This window comes from Desmodus rotundus, chromosome 11, assembly GCF_022682495.2.
Source record: "Desmodus rotundus isolate HL8 chromosome 11, HLdesRot8A.1, whole genome shotgun sequence".
Taxonomy (NCBI): Eukaryota; Metazoa; Chordata; class Mammalia; order Chiroptera; family Phyllostomidae; genus Desmodus; species Desmodus rotundus.
Genome location: NC_071397.1, coordinates 16,078,158 through 16,094,495, shown reverse-complemented (window position 1 = coordinate 16,094,495; position 16,338 = coordinate 16,078,158). Strand labels below are relative to the sequence as shown.

The 16,338-nt window shown below is 37.5% G+C and overlaps 1 long non-coding RNA gene across 2 annotated transcripts in view; it reads right to left on the bottom strand.

Annotated features, from left to right (window-relative positions):
• LOC112302487 (uncharacterized) overlaps window positions 1–16,338 on the bottom strand; it is a 281,060-nt gene that overhangs the window by 89,250 nt on the left and 175,472 nt on the right. For both annotated transcript variants that reach the window (XR_008425615.1, XR_008425616.1), the window contains one exon: window positions 14,326–14,394. This is a non-coding gene — a long non-coding RNA (uncharacterized lncRNA). The remainder of the gene's footprint in view (window positions 1–14,325; window positions 14,395–16,338) is intronic.

Here is a 16,338-nt window from a genome sequence, read left to right as displayed (position 1 = left end):
AACAAAAAAGTGGGTGAAGATCTAGAAGATAAGAACATCTGAGTGAATCATCTCCACAAGCAGTTTCATATCCACTTTGAATTCGTCTTCTGCCTGTGAGCAGTGTTGGTAAATCTCCTCTAATCCTAATTAAATGGAAACAGTTGAGTATTTAAATTTATTATTATTATTATTATTATTTTATAGGATTAAATTTCCATTAGCTCTTTTCTGGGGGGGAAAAAAAAGAAGATTTCAACACAAACTGATCTGTTTACAAAAATCCTAATGGCCTAGAATTCAAACCACCAGCAGGAGAGAACTTACCAAATAGCATGGTGGCCTGGGAGAGAAAGCTCACTGCATACTTGTCAGAACCATGTCTGTTTTTAATTCATATTCAATGACGCTGTCTCCTCATGACTCCAGAGAAAAACTACACATTTTCCAGGAGCTCAAAAAGCAGCATATTCACTATAGGGTGGCTTCCTTTTAGGAGAAAACTTCCCTTTTGCTTTGATGACTAGGGCTCTCGTTTTATAAAACATGCAATTCTTAAGGCAACAAACAGACCCTCAGTAATATGTTAGCAATTGAGAAAGAGCTTCCAATTAAACACAAAGCATGGTATAGCAGCAAAGAGCATACTCTGAAGCCCAAGGGGAGTCATCTCCTTGCAGATAAGCAGTTATCAGTCCCATTTTGCAGATATGGTAAGTTAGCTTAGGTTGTAATTAAGTGAGGTGTCCCAAAGTCAGACTGTCCATAAAAGTCGCATTAGAAATGTCTCCACTCACTGTTGGTCAAACTCCACAGAATGGGCTCTGGTATGAACAGATTTCAAACTCAAAGGGTTTAAACTCAGACTGAAAACTACATGTAAGATAAAATTTAATTGCAACACAAATATGAGACAATTAGATATTCATGTACTTTCTAAAATGAAATAAGCATACTATGGAAATAGGCAACATGTTTTTGAAAAAAGGTCAGAAATGAAGAAAGCACAAATGAAGTTTGGTACTTAAGCTAGAATTCCTAGCACCCTTAAGTAGCGTAGGAAAACAAAACAAAATTTGAAATAAAAAGTATCTTAAAACATTCAAGATAAATGACAAAATACAGCAATATATAAATATATGTATATTTGACTATCTAATACAGAGGTTCATATATACAATTGACTGTCTAATACAGTGCTTTTTATTAAAATGTCTGATAACAGGTGAAGCCACTGTGGAAAACAGTATGGAATTTCCTCAGAAAACTAAAAATGGAACTGCCTTTTGACCCAGCAATTCCACAGCTGGGATTATGCCCTAAGAACCCTGAAACACCAATCCAAAAGAACCTATGCACCCCAAAGTTCACAGCAGCACAATTTACAATAGCCTAGTACTGGAAGCAACCTAAGTGCCCATCAGCAAATGAGTGGATCAAAACACTATGATACATTTACACAACGGAATACAATGCAGCAGAAAGAAATAAGGAACTCCTACCCTTGCTACAGCATGGATGGAACTGGAGAGCATTATGCTAAGTGAAATAAGCCAGGTGGTGAGGGATAAATACCGTATGATCTCACCTTTAACAGGAACCTAATCAACAGTAGAAAAAAGCAAGCAAAATATAACCAGAGACATTGAAATTAAGAACAATCTGACAGTAACTAGGGGGGAAGTGGGAGGGGAAAATGGGAGGAAGGGTTTTCAGGAACAACTATAAAGGACACATGGACAAAACCAAGGGGGGTTGTGGAAGCAAGGGAGGGAGGTGGGTTTGTCTGGGGTTGGGATGAATGGTGGGGGGTAAATGCAGACAACTATAATTGAACAACAATAATAAAATAATAAAATAAAATAAAAACAAAAAATAAAATAAAATAAAACGTCTGATAATAGATATTTGAGGCTTTTCAGACCATTAGGTAAGTCGCTAGTACAACTACTGAACTCTGTCTTATAGAGCTAAAAAAGCCACAACAGACAATATGTAAATAAATTGATGTAGTTATGTTCCAATAAAACTTTATTTACACAAACACATGACTGGTCAAAAGTTTTGACCCATGAACTATAATTTCCTGATATATGCCCTAATATGAAATATACTTTTTACGAACTTTGTCAGTATGATATTATTCCCATGGTTGCTGGAATGATTGAAATGAGTTATTGCCCAAGACAACTTGGTGGTACTGACATGTTTAATGCAGCTCAAGGATCAGAACTTAAAAAAAGAATTTTGTAGTCTTACCACATTAATGCTGCTTAGATCCTTATGCTACTTAATGTCACACTTTACAAGCTTCATTAGCATATAAAAAACCATCATGTGGGAAAAAAAAAACATTAAATGATTCAATGTGGATAAAATCAACCATTGTAGTTTACCTCCAGAAAGATAATACTAAACCTCATCTATTTACATTTAGCCAGGGACATAGAATTTTATTGCTTACAGAACACAGGCGTAGACTCCAACTGACAATGAAGCTGTTTAAGTTTTCCTTTTGAAGGGTTTATAGTCGACCTGTATGAAGTTGACAGCAATAGAAGGACATAACCCAGAGGAGAAGAGAAGAGATGCAGATAAAAGTGACACTTTCTTTATAAATTAAGTAATCCAATTGTGATAAAGGAAGACAGGTTTTCATAGGTACCACAAGGACCAAGGGAAGTGTCACCTAAATACAATGCATCTGTATTACTCTTGTGAATCTGATATGAACACAATAATAGTACGTACGGCCTTATGGTCAAATGCATGTCTTGGTATAGAGAGACATTTCCTGGTAAGATAATTAATACCTCAAAGGATTACGTCCTTTTGAATAGTTTCCAAATAACACTTGTTTCCTATTTTGTTTATTATTATACAAATAACAAAATGTATCATATTATTTGGCAATAGGTTTTGATATGTTTAATTTCCCAAGTTTGCTATGGTCTTCTACTCGTCACATAATTGATTATTTATGTATATATGCCATTTTGAATATGGATGCCTTGTGATATTTCTTTGAGCTCAAATTTACATATCACAAAGTTTCATTATTTTATTTGTTTTTATCAAAGAGCAAATTTTCAGGTTTGTTAGCTGCTTATTTTCTTTCTGTCCCAATTTAGGTTGAGCTACTATTTCCCCAAAATTTTACTGAAGCTTATACTTTTTATATTTTGTTAACAACTTTCTCAACCCATGTTTGAAGATTAGAAGGATCATTTCTGACAATGCTGTCTATTGGGAAAGTCTACAACACCCAGAAAAGCTTAATCTCCTATTTTTATACCTCTTTACTTTATAATCCAATGTTTGTTGGTCACACATGCTAGTAAAGATTTTTCTATGGACTTACAAACCCATTGTTAATGATCTTTATATATTACTAGTCACAGTTGCATTGGAATGTTTTAACTCAGGTGAATTTGTGTAATTTATAGCTAATTCACCCAAATACTTCTACTGAAGTAGAAATCTCCTGGTCCTAAATTGGACTTTCCAATACCTTGAGCCTTTTGCTTTCTCCCTGTTAGTGTCTGCATGTCTCTACTTTCACCCTAATAAGCTGAATACTTGGACAATCACTTCAACTATTCTGTTCCATCTATTCCCTTCTATCTTGCCTCTTGCCCTCTGCCTACTTCTCTGCCAGAACCCCAACCCCAAATCAAGCTCGCATTAGTTTCCTGTTGCTGCTGTAAGAAGTTACCACAAAAAGTGTTAAAACAACAAATATCTTCTTATAGTTTTTGAGATTAAAAAGTCCAAAGTCACTTTCACTGGGCTAAAGTCAAGGTTCCTTATGGAGGCTCTGAGGGGAGAATCTAGTTCCTTGCCTTTTTCAACTTCTGTGGCTGCCCATATTCCTTAGTTTGTGGTTCCCTTTCTCCACCTTCAGAGCAAATCATTCCCACCCCTTTTTCCAGTGATCATGCCACCTCATCCTTTTCGTCAAATCTCCCCCGCCTCTCTTTTATGAAAACACTCTTGATTACATTTAGAGCCCACCATAATAATCCAAAAAATCTCCCCATCTCAAGATCTTTAACTGAACCTCACCTGTAAAGTTCCTTCAACCATACAATGTGACATGCACATGTTCCAGAGATTAGCTCCTGTTTATTTTAGGGCTGTTTATTATTATGGCTACTACACTGTGCCTACTGGCCCCAAAGCTTCATATGCATCCCACATGCCTTTTCATGGCTTGAAAGCTCATTTCTTTTTAGCACTGAATAATATTTCATTGTCTGTCTATACCACAGTTTGTCCATTTACTATAAAGAAAAATGTCATGGAAAGCAATATCTTTAGTCTTGTAAGAGTGACCAAAGTGTCTTCCAAAGTGGCTGTACCATTTTGCCACTTTGAAAGTGCCCATCAGAAAGGAATGAGTCACTGTTGTTCCACGTCCTCACCAGCATTTGGTGGTCAGTGTTCCAGACTGTGGCCTAAGCGGTGTGCAGTGCTGTCTCGCTGTTTTCATATGCTTACTTGCCATTTGTTCGTCTCCTCTGGTGAGGTGTTTATTAAGTTCTAAAGCCCATTTGTAACTGGGTTGTTTGTTTCTTGTTTTTGAGTTTCAGGAATTAGTATATTTTAAGTAACAGTCTTATATCAGATGCGCTTTTTGAAAATATTTTCTACCAATGTGTCACCTTCTCATTGTTTGGACATTGTCTTTCGAAGAGCCGATGAATAAACTTCAGCTTGTTGATTCTCTCTTTCATGGCTCATGCTTTTTGTGCTGTATCTAAAAAAGTCATCACCAAATCATGATCATATGCATTCTACATTTAGGTCTGTGGTCCACTTTGCATTAGGTTTTGTGAAAGGTGGAAGGTCTGTGTCTAGATTCATTTCTTTGCAGTTATTCATGTCCAGTTGTTCTAGCACTGCTTGTTAAAAAATCTGTCTTTGCTCCACTGTAGGGCCCTTGCTCTCTTGTCAGAGGTCAGTTGACTACAGAGGTGTGGGTTTATTTCCGGGCTCTCTGTTCTGTTCCATTAATCTATGTGTCTGTTCTCTCACTGATCTTAAAGTCAGGTGGTGTCAGTCCTACAACTTTGTTCTCATCTTCAGTATTGCATTGGTTATTCGGAGTCCTTTACCTCTTCATATAAATTTTAGAATCAGTTTGTTAATAGCCACAAAATAACTTCCTAGGATTTTAATCAGCATTACACTGAACCTATAGGTCAAAAGGATTTATAGTTGGAACTATCCAACACCTTAACAATACTGAGTCTCCCTATGCATAAACTTAGGATACATCTCAATTTATTTAGTTTTTTGGTATCTTTCAACAGAGTTTTGTAATTTTCCTTATATAGATCTTTAATATTTTGGTAGATTTATGTCTAAGTATTTCATTCTGGGGGGTACTAATGTAATCTTTTTATGTTTTTACTTCTAATTCATGCCTTTTCTGTTTTCTTCATTCTGGTCACTCTGCCATCACTCCCTTCAGCCTTCATCCCCAGAGCCATTACCCTAGTTCAGGTAGCTTTCCTCTTGGCTGTAAAACACTGCAAAAGCTTTTAACTGATTTTCCTGTTTTAAATAGTAATAATCATAACAGCCAGAAGGCTGTTGAAGTGGTCCATGCAACAACGGTGAAAGCCTGACCTGAAGGTCTGGTAATAAGATGAAAATGAAGAGAAAATTTTAAGGATATTTACAGGGAAGAACTGATACATGTGGCAAGTGAGAGGGAGTTGGAAGAATACAGGAAGACTCCTCAATTTCCAGCTAGGCAATCTAGACGAATGGTTACATCCGTAATGAGGATCTGAAATAAGATGCAATGGGTACTGGTGTAAAAACAGACACATAGATCAATGGAACAGAGTAAGACCCCAGAAACAAACTTATGCCTATATGTCAATTAATATTTGACAAAAGAGACAGGAGGATACAACAAGGTAAAGACAGTCTGTTCAATAAACGGTGTTGGGAAAGTTGGACAGATACGTGCAAAAATAAAACTAGATCACCTTCTTATACCACATACAAGAATCAACCCAAAAGACTTAAATGTAAGACCAGAAACTGTAAAACTCCTGGAAGGAAACATAGGCAGTAAACTGACATTTCTCTTAGCAACATTTTTTTTTCTGATATACATCCTCAGGCAAGGGAAACACAAGAAAAATAAACAAATGAGACTACATCAAACTAAAAAAAAATTTGCAGAGCAAAAAGAATAAGATAAACAAACAAAATTGAAACAGATAGAAGTGACTAATGGTTGCCATAGGGAAGAATGGCGGGGGGGGGGACTGGGTGTAAAAGGTGAAGGAATTAAGAAGTACAAATTGGTAGTTGTGAAGTCATGGCGATTCAAAATGCAGCATAAGGAATATAGTCAATAATATGTATTGTAATAACTATGCATGGTGCTCAGTGGGTACTGGATCTGTGTGGGGGATCAATTCATAAAGTATATGTTGTCTAACCTCTATGCTGTAGACCTGATACAAATACAAAATAATACTGAATGTAAAGTATAATTGAAAAATAAAGAAGAAATAAGATGTAGGATACGGTATATAAGGGGAGACGATGAATATCTGCACGGTGAGTTTGAAGATCCCATAGTACATCCAAGTGATAACATCAACAAGCAGATGACTCTGTGGTTCTGGAAGTCAGAATAGATATCTGAGGTAGAGATACAGAATCTCATCTTATCAGAAGGTGGGCAGTTGATGTCAATCCTTAGGTAAGGTGCCTTCTTGGATAAGGCCCCTGAGGACAGGGTATAAAGTAGGAGTAGATAGCTGAGAAAATGAGCCACCCCATATCTAATACTTGAGTGGAAGAAGAGAAGTCCAAGAAGTTGACTGGAAAGATGCCAATAATCAAAAGAAAGAAACAATTACAATGTAATAAAAACACACAAAGAGATACAATTATACAGACATGCCCAGTGAAATCAGGACTGAACTTGTCCATAGGGTGGGGTGATTAGTAAGTCGGGTCTCCATGGAGTTGGCAGATAGAAGCCAGGCTGCCGGGGACTGGAAAGTCAGTAGGCCGTGGGGAAGTGAAGACAAAGCTGGGAGAAAACATCAATGAACCTGAAAGAAAAGTAAGGCAACAGAACAACAGATAGAGGGGGTGCAAGATCAAGAGATATCTGGTTATTTTCTAATTTTTTTATTTTGTTTGTTTAAGACAGAAGAAATTAGAGTATGTTTATAAGATAAGTAAGAGAAAGGAATCAGTGGAAATGACAATGTAAAAGTTGAAGAAAAAATGAAAAAATAATGAGACAGATGGAGAAGTCAAGAGGATCCAGAACAGACGTGACATGAATGAAAGCACAGGCATGTCTTTTTCTAAAAATAGAGGAAAAGAAAAAAATCAATAAATGGGGTTTTGATATCCATTTGAACCCCAAAGAACTAATGGAATTCTAATTTGAGAACTTTTATTTTCTCTGAATTAACTGTGAGATCATCTGAGAGATGGTTATATCCAGAGGAACATGATAAAAACATGGAATAGCTATCTCTAAGAATAGAAGACTTAGGACATGAAAACAATCATTGAGAACTGAGGGTCCATTTGATTCTGGAAACAGAAAATTGTAGCATTGAATCACCAAACCCACAGCAATGGTCTTTACCTCAGGGATGGGGGGTTGCTCAGTCAGCACACCAGGAGTCAGTGCAGGGCTGTAGATTTTTCTGATGATGAAGGACAAAGGACAAAGGGGAAGAGAATTGAGGGTACAGATCTCCCCAATCAATCACTTAAAGTGACAAAATCAATAGAATATGGAGAATTGCTTTAATGCATCACAAAGCATTTTTCCTTTCTCATTGATAGACTTCCCTTAACATGCATTTTAACCCAGTATTAGAAATTAAAAACTTAATATTAAAACACCTAGCTCAGAAAACACATTCTCTAAAGATTAACTATTGAAAGAATCACCAAGAGCAGATTCTCTTCGTGAATAGTAGGTGAACAGACTTTGGGTGTCCCACAGACTGTAGGTTCAATTCCTACTATAACACTTAAATATTATTAAATATGTCTTAACCTTTCTCAGTATGAACTTCCTCATTTATAATATGGGGGCTAAAAGTGTATGCTACTTAGTTTACATAACTAATACAAGTAAAATTGATGATGAGGATGGATTGATAGACAGACACAATAAGAAGTATCCATTCGGTATTAGTGTCTTTTGTTTTGACAGAGAGAACTACTTAAAGAACAAAGAGATACCAAGAAAGGGAAGTAATACGAGTTGAAGATAGACTTCACTCAAGGCATAGTTTAGCCTAGGGCCAAACCTGTTTGCTGTCTGCCGTTCAAGATGAAAGAAAAATATTCAATGTGATATTGATGTGTGTTGCAACCGTGAACATGTCAACCTAAAAGGGTCATTGTTTTGCTGAGCCTTATGGCACACACCAACACTGATTCACCTGGTGTACGTGTATTTCTCACATTAGCACAGCCATGCTCACTAAAAAAAGCAGTGTATTTCCAGGCATTTTCTTCACTGTATTAGTGATGTTTAAAAAAAAAATACAGAGCTGCCGTGTCACCTTACTGTTGGACAGTGCATTTCAACTGCTGCTGCTTTTGAGAAAGCAGGAATGGCTCCCACATTCACAAAATATTGCCTTTCCTAAGTGTCCTTTAAAGGTGCTGAAATCCACTTCTCAACAAGAGTTTTCCATAGAGTGGAAGGAAGCTGAGGTCTTTTTTTTTTTTCTAAGAGAGCCAAAGCATAACCTTGAGACCACCCTCCCAAGTAAGGGATAGAAAATGTCAAGGGCTGTTGAGCACCCAGCAAATTTCCACAGTGGATCGGTGAGAAGTTATTTAGCACAGGTGTTTAATTATGATGCATTAGGGTAATGGGTAGTGTTCAATGGTCCTCATACACGAACCTCCACCTGTGCAGAGGTCTAGTATTGGTTCATGGAGTGATAATATTGAGGGAAGCAACTGTGCTCCAATGCTGCTCAAGGGCTTTCCTTTTCTTGGTTGGTTCAAACAAGTTCACTGCCAGGAAGCTATAGGTTTTTCCCACATGAGCAGGTTCATCATGCAAGTTTACAATCTGCATCTAGGTTATCTCTCCAGGAATTAGTCACTTCTGAAATCAAATAAAAAAATCAGAATAATTCAAGATGCCCTGCACAGGAAATCTCTCCAGGTACATTCCCAGAACACTGACTTCATGATAAGCAAAGGAAACCCATGTACTGGCCAAACGAGCAAGCAAGGTTATTGTGATTCATCCCCAAGTGCAGCTAATTCCCTTCAACTAGTATGGCTACCCTTCTATAGTCAGGGCTACCAAGAGGCCATTTATTGAGCACTGTCCCCAGGGCTTTGTACACATTACACCATTTAAATCCTACAAGGTAGATACTACTATAATTCCTATTTTAGAGAGGAGAAAACTGATGTTAAGGTTTATTAGAATTATTATTACACTGTTAGGGATTATTACTTGCCAAAGTCAATGCTTATGCTTTTACTTGAGCTATTCAGCTTCCCAAGATCCTGCCGTACCAGGCACAAGACTCTGGAGCCTAGAGAGGATGTAGGCGAAACAGTAATGTAGGCAAGTGGGACGCCTGCATTCCCGAGCCCATCACGTTCTCTGCCACCTCAACACTTACTTCATCTTTCAGACAAATTCCTTCTTCTTCTCCTTAGTCTTTCTTCCGAAAGTACACAGTTCTCTGTAGCTATCTTTTTAAGGGCAGGGAAGCAGATCTAATAAGTGAGTCTCAAACAAAGCTGTTCATACCTAGTGTGACATTAGTATAATGGGGGCTTCTCCTTTAGGGACTGGTCAATAAGAGACAGTGTGTATGAACTACTGAGATTAAACAAGCAGCAACCTAAGAGGGCAAAAATGGTATCTGTGTCATCAGGAAACTGGTGTTCTCCCACAGATTAAACTGCTAAACACACATTGACTCGTTCATCTGGCTCAGGGCCATGTGCATAACAGAAACTACACGTGTTTGTTGAACTGAATGGAACTAGCCTGCACTTTCTCATTTACTTTGGTAAAATTCTATGCAAGCCACTCTGTCTCAGTACTCTTCCCTATATGATGGGAGAGGTAGGCCAGATCAGTGGTCTTCAGACTTCTTGTTTATGAAAACCTGATTGCAATCGAAATAGTAAGCGTAAGTGCTAGGGACTGAATATTTGTGCACCCACGTCTCCCCATCCCCATTCCAATGTTGAAACCCAATACCCGATTCCATAGTATGAGCAGGTAGGGCTTTTGCTAGATGCGTAGGTCATGAGAGTAGAGCTCTCATAAGTGGGATGAGTGACAACAACAAAAAACAAAGCAGAGAACTAGCTTGCTCCTTTCACCATGTGAGGTTATAATGAAAAGCTGGCTGTCTGCAAGAAAGAAGCCCGCACTAGGCACCAAATTGACCAGCACCGTGATCTTGGACTTTCTACCCTCTAGAACTGTGAGAACTATATGCTTGTTGTTATAAAGCCATCTAGTTTATGGTATTCTGTTTTACCAGCCAAGTGGACTAAGATAATGAGAATAAACGAACTAAAGAGATAAAAGTAGTCTTGGCTGAATTCGTGGGCGGTCCTGTCCTCTCTTCTCTATGCAGGAACGTAGACTCGAAACCACGAAATTGGTGGCAAGTAATTTTTATGGTGCTAAACATTTATTAAGTATGAGTTCTGAACACTCCAAAGAAAACTGTGTTTTAATATAGTTTTTTAATGAATTAATTTAATTTTGATTTGCTGGACAATTGTGTCAACAAATACTACTTAAGAACTTCACCACTTTGCAGAAGTTTCTTAATTTTTCTGAGCCTCGGCTGCCTTATCCTGAAAATGGGGGTAGTACGGTAAATGGAAGCAATGATATAGGGACATCGTCTACCTATCCAATACCTGCTACAGAACAGGTGTATATTTAATGTTCCTATTGGAGTAAAGAGCCTTTGAACCAGGTTGTATGATTCCAGCAATGCACACCAACACTGACCAGCTGCGTATCTGGCTTTAAAACAGACATGATTAAGGCCCTGGAGGGGCTGGCAGTACTGGGAGGATGGGGTTACACTGCCAATGGCTACTAGTGGCCCGGAGAGCAGTACGCTTCCTTCTAGGGGGTGCCGTACTGTAGTATGCGGTAGTTGTGAAAATAATCAAACACAAATTTACTGTTTTCTTGAGAATCCATTTTTCCCCAAGCATAATAAAATTTAATTTTTGTGAAATCAATTATATCAGTCAAGACTCACAGATTTGATCATTAAGATTTTTAAAGCCTACAGAAACCAAACATTTATAGTCAACTAGTCAGATTGTTTTCTTACCCGGGAAATGTATCAAACTGGACTTTAAGAAAGTTCATTATGATACACTACTTCAGGTGTGGTCATGAACTATTCAGGTTATTGCTTAGGGCAATATCCACTACTGATTTCATACCACGGCTAATCAGCAGTGACATACTTGGAAATATTTGGAGGTTTCGACTCAATTTAATAATATCATAAATATTTTGGATAGCAGTTACAGTGTCAAAATTCATCAAACTGAGTAGGTAAGCGCTATTCATTTTATTATATATTAATGATATCTCCATTTTAAAAGAAATATCACAAACATTCAATGTGGCTACATACGAGAAGTGCTTAAGCCTTGGGACTGGTATGCACAGTAATGCTCCACATAATTAATATGTGAGCTCTGAGCACTCTTCCAGTAGGTCTTAATGGAGGCACCTACCCATCTCCTTTATCTTCAGGGATTCAAAGAATGTAAGATTCAGCACTGGGGTCAGTGACATGCTGAAACATTTGAATTTTCCCATTTGATGAAGCATCAGTTCTCTTCCCCCCTTAAATTCTTTTATGTGACTGACATTTTCATCCATTTATTTCCCGAGGCAACTATTGAAATTCCTTTGTACTTGTGGAGGCAAGTTTGCTGGTTCAAGAATTTTGTTTTACCTCTGCCTCTAAGACTTGTCAGCGGCAAATTAGGACAAGGAATTCTAATTTATGTTTCAAAGGCCTCAGTAGTAGTAAGAAGTATTTTTATTTACATCCCCACCAAAAAAGTGTCAAGTCAAGATGATGAACCACAACACGCTACTGTACAATTATTAGAAAATTCCAAGAGGAGTTGTGAAATATGAGCAGCAAGAGCAAGTAGAGATAATGCCGCCTAATCCTAATAAAGCTCCTGAAGGGCTCCGGGCAGCAGCTGGGATTGCTCAGGAGGGAGGCAGAGGGTGCACTGGGTCCTCACTTGTTCACATTCACGTTCATACTCTACATATAAAATCTCCATGTAATATATATAATTATACATTTATATTATATATACTTATATATAAACTATATATTATATATTTATAATGTAAATATATGATTATATATATTTAAAGAGTTAAAACTATTCCTTACATTTCTACTACTACATAGTAAACTTAATCCAAATACTAGTTGAAGTATTAGCATAAGCAGTGGTTTTATCCTTATTGTTTTGTTGACATGTTGTAATGAATATTTTCTTCTTTTTAATTTTTATTGTTATTCAATTACAGTTGTATGCCTTTTTCAAATAGGCAGGAAACACTGAATGAACTCTATGGTAAAAGCCCACATATGCACCACTGACAATCTGTAAGTAACATTTTGCTATACTTGCTTTATCATCTATCAATTTATTCATTCTGCTATCCACCCATCTTATTTTTCTGAAGCCTTTCAAAGTAGACCCCAGAACTCAGTACCACCAAATCTCAAAAATGGTGTTTAGTTTTTCTTTCATCCCAATGCTACCCTAGTCACTAAATCAGTGATTTTCAACTGGTATGCTCCAAGAATTTTTAAAACATGCAACACCTGGCTATTCAGTCAGGGGCACTGACCTCTTTTCCCAAATCGTCAAATAAAAAAATTATAACATCCAACACAACAATATCCATCAGTGTGAATGAATCAAAATTATAGTTATATTTTTGTCAGATTGGCAAAAAATATATGTTTTGGTGTGCTACAGAATTTTAGTAATTAGTTTACATGTCCATGAGATGAAAAGGGTTGAAAACTGATTATATTTGGTACTGTTAGTCCTTATCCTAAAGACATATATTTTTTTACTATTGGACCTGTTTACTTTCAGGTTTTACTTACTAGATCACTCTTCTGGCAATACTATGAGGAATACGCAAAGCGGACATGAAAAGGAATAGGTTTCTACTGCAAACTGTCCAGCACGTGGAGAAAATAGAATCTACTCACACTAAGGTAAACTCAGTTACTTGCATGACTATGATTTATTTTCCTTAGACGTTTCAGGTTTAAACTCAGTGAAATTCAAGAGTGGCCCACCACCTTTCTCTCAGAGCTAACACTATGGTATTGAGACACTGGTGGAGAGAGTAGGTGGATCTACTTCGCAACCCTGATCAGTATCTCTCCTGTGATGGAATCATCTCAGATGCATTATGTCCTGTCTGGTCCTCAGACATAGTCCCTTCTATGCATCCCACTAGTTGAGATGTAACTGGGGGCTCTTCCAATCCCTAGAGGATGGATCTGCTCCACATCCTCCAATGTGGTATCCTCTGCACGCCCATTGTCATCTTTCTTTTTCTATTTTTTAATTAAATTTATTGGGGTGACACTGGTTAATAAGATTATATAGGTTCAAGTGTACATTTCTATGATACATATTCTGTATATTGCATTGTGTGCCCACCACCCAAAGTCAAACCTTCCTTCATCACCATATATTTGACCCCCTTTACCCTTTACTTCCTCTCCTCCCCTTCCTTCTGGTAACCACCATACTCTTGTCTATGACATCTTTCTTAACTAATTTCCCTTTACAATTGGCAAGAGGCAGGAAACAAAGCACAAGAACTTTTGGATATTCTCTCATCTGTCTCTGTGATTGCAGAAAACTCCATGTTTCTTGGTCCTCTCACACCAGCACACCAATGCAGACACACCGCCATTTGTACTCTCTGGCATCTAGTGCATGGTGGAGCAGAATTGTTCTCTGCCTTTTTTTTTCTTGGCTTCACCAACAAGGAAAGGCAGGGTACCCTTTAATCTCAGATACTAAAATTTAAAGAAAGTTCTATTCTGCCCACTCACCATACACAAAGAATTTTCACACTTCACCTAATAGTCTTGCTTCCTTTTCAAAATTCTCGCCTGTGTATTCCAGCCCAGGGGAATTTACATCCATTCCCTGTGCCAAGTAAAACAGGATAGCAATATATTCTTCCAAATGTATTGTTTTATCTAAGATCTAGTCCTGGGGGGATCAGAAGCTCAGCATTACCTTATTTTGTTTCTTTTTGCAGTTCAGCTGTAACCCCAATTTCCTTGGTGTATGGAGGCCAAAGCACACCTTGAACAGAGAAAAGGTAGTGGAATTTCAGATTTAAATAAATAAATAAACAAACAAAAAGCATCACTTAATACTCCTTAGCAATGTCTTCATATATGCACTTCATGGGTCAATCTGTTACCTAGATGACTGGTTCTCTACCAGAGGTGATTTTAACCCCCAGGCGGCATTCAGCAATGTCTGGATACACTTTGGCTTTTACAACTATTACTGTGAATGTTATGGGCATCTTGTAGGTAGAGAGACGTAGGATGTGCTGCTAACAACCTACAGTGCAAAGGACAGCCCCATGACGAAAAACTTCTCAGCCTAAGTGTCAACAGTGCCAAGGCTGAGAAACCCTGGTCTACACCAATGCTTCTAAAATTAAAGGGTACAAACTTTCAGCTAGAAGATAATTAAGGTCTGGGGATCTAATAGAAAACGTGGCGACTGTAGTTAATAGCATGTATTGTATTGCAGACTCGAAATTAGCTATGAGAGTAGAACATGTGTTCTCACCCCTCAAAAAAAAGGGTGGTGATAGATATGTTAATTAATTCGATGGTGGGCATCGAGTTACCAAGATGCACACTTTAGATATCTTGCAATTTTATATGCCAATTGCATGTCAATAAAACGGAATTAAATTAATTATATTTTAAAGCTCTGCATTCGGGATCCCAAGTATTCTACGGAAGGGCTATGTTATGAGCTGAAGGGAAGACATGTAAGCTACCCTCACTGCATTATAACCAGAAAAATTCACTTTACAAGGAAGTTTCTGTGTAAGATTTCATTGTGAGGTGGGAGGAGAGATTGTTCAGGTACACTTTTAAAAATCATTCAAAGAGATGATTTTTTAATTTTCTCACAGATCATAATTTTTTTAAGTGGGGGATAGTGAATTACTATTATGCCAATTAATGACATTAATGACATTTTAAAGGCTCCTATTTGTTTTTATCATTACTTCCTAAGAGAAATAATCCTTTTTCAATAAAAAGGCAAGACATTTTATAATTTCAGAAGACAGGCCAGCGATTTGAATGGAAATATTTAAGTCTTAAGGAAAACATATTGCTATCTACATTTTTCTGACAGACCAGCCTCCATGACAGACAGTGATGGGAATCTTTGATGCAGAATTCTTCAACTCAGGGATTTAAGAAAATCTTTTTCAGCCTTTCTTCTCAAAATACCATCTCCTTAGTCCAGTGGAACTTGTGAAGGTTTCTACCCAAAGTAACAATAGTAAAGAGGCCCATATGGACTAGGATTTCGCCAACAAGCCACAGCATTCAGAATTCTGATGCCCTACCTAATTCAAACGAGGTTCACAGACTCCATTACAGGGTAAGAAACAAATACATTATAAGAAACAAATACATTATAAGAAATCATAGTAACTTTTTATTTATAATAGATAGTTGTCTATACTTAGTTCTCTCTTCCTTCATCCCCAGTGCCAATTCTCAGGAATTACCGCCATAACAGTTACCAGGTGGGCCTACACACAGTAACCCAAGGTATGAGACTGACGGTTGAGTCAGTAGAAGAAGAAATGAGTGGATGTACATGACATTGATCTGAATTTGTTACTGCTGACCCAATGATCTGAGTGAAAATTTACCATTTGTATATTTATGTGCCATAAAACAATAGGCATATATATTTTCAAACACTGTTCTTTTCCATCAGAGGAATACAACAAATTCCCATCAGTAATATTAATGATGACTGCTAAGGGCCCATAATCTGTGGATGCAGTGGAATCTCCTATGGTTTGAGTGTGGTTTACAAGACCAACTCTGCCTATCCCACTGCCCAAGTGACTCCTGTTCCACGTACACCGAGAACGATAGGACAGGTGAGAATCATTAGTTTTGATTCTTTTTTAGTTGTATTGATTGGGAAAGTTTATTTATCTAGAGAAATCTCGTTTTTAAATACTTAGGTCATTTT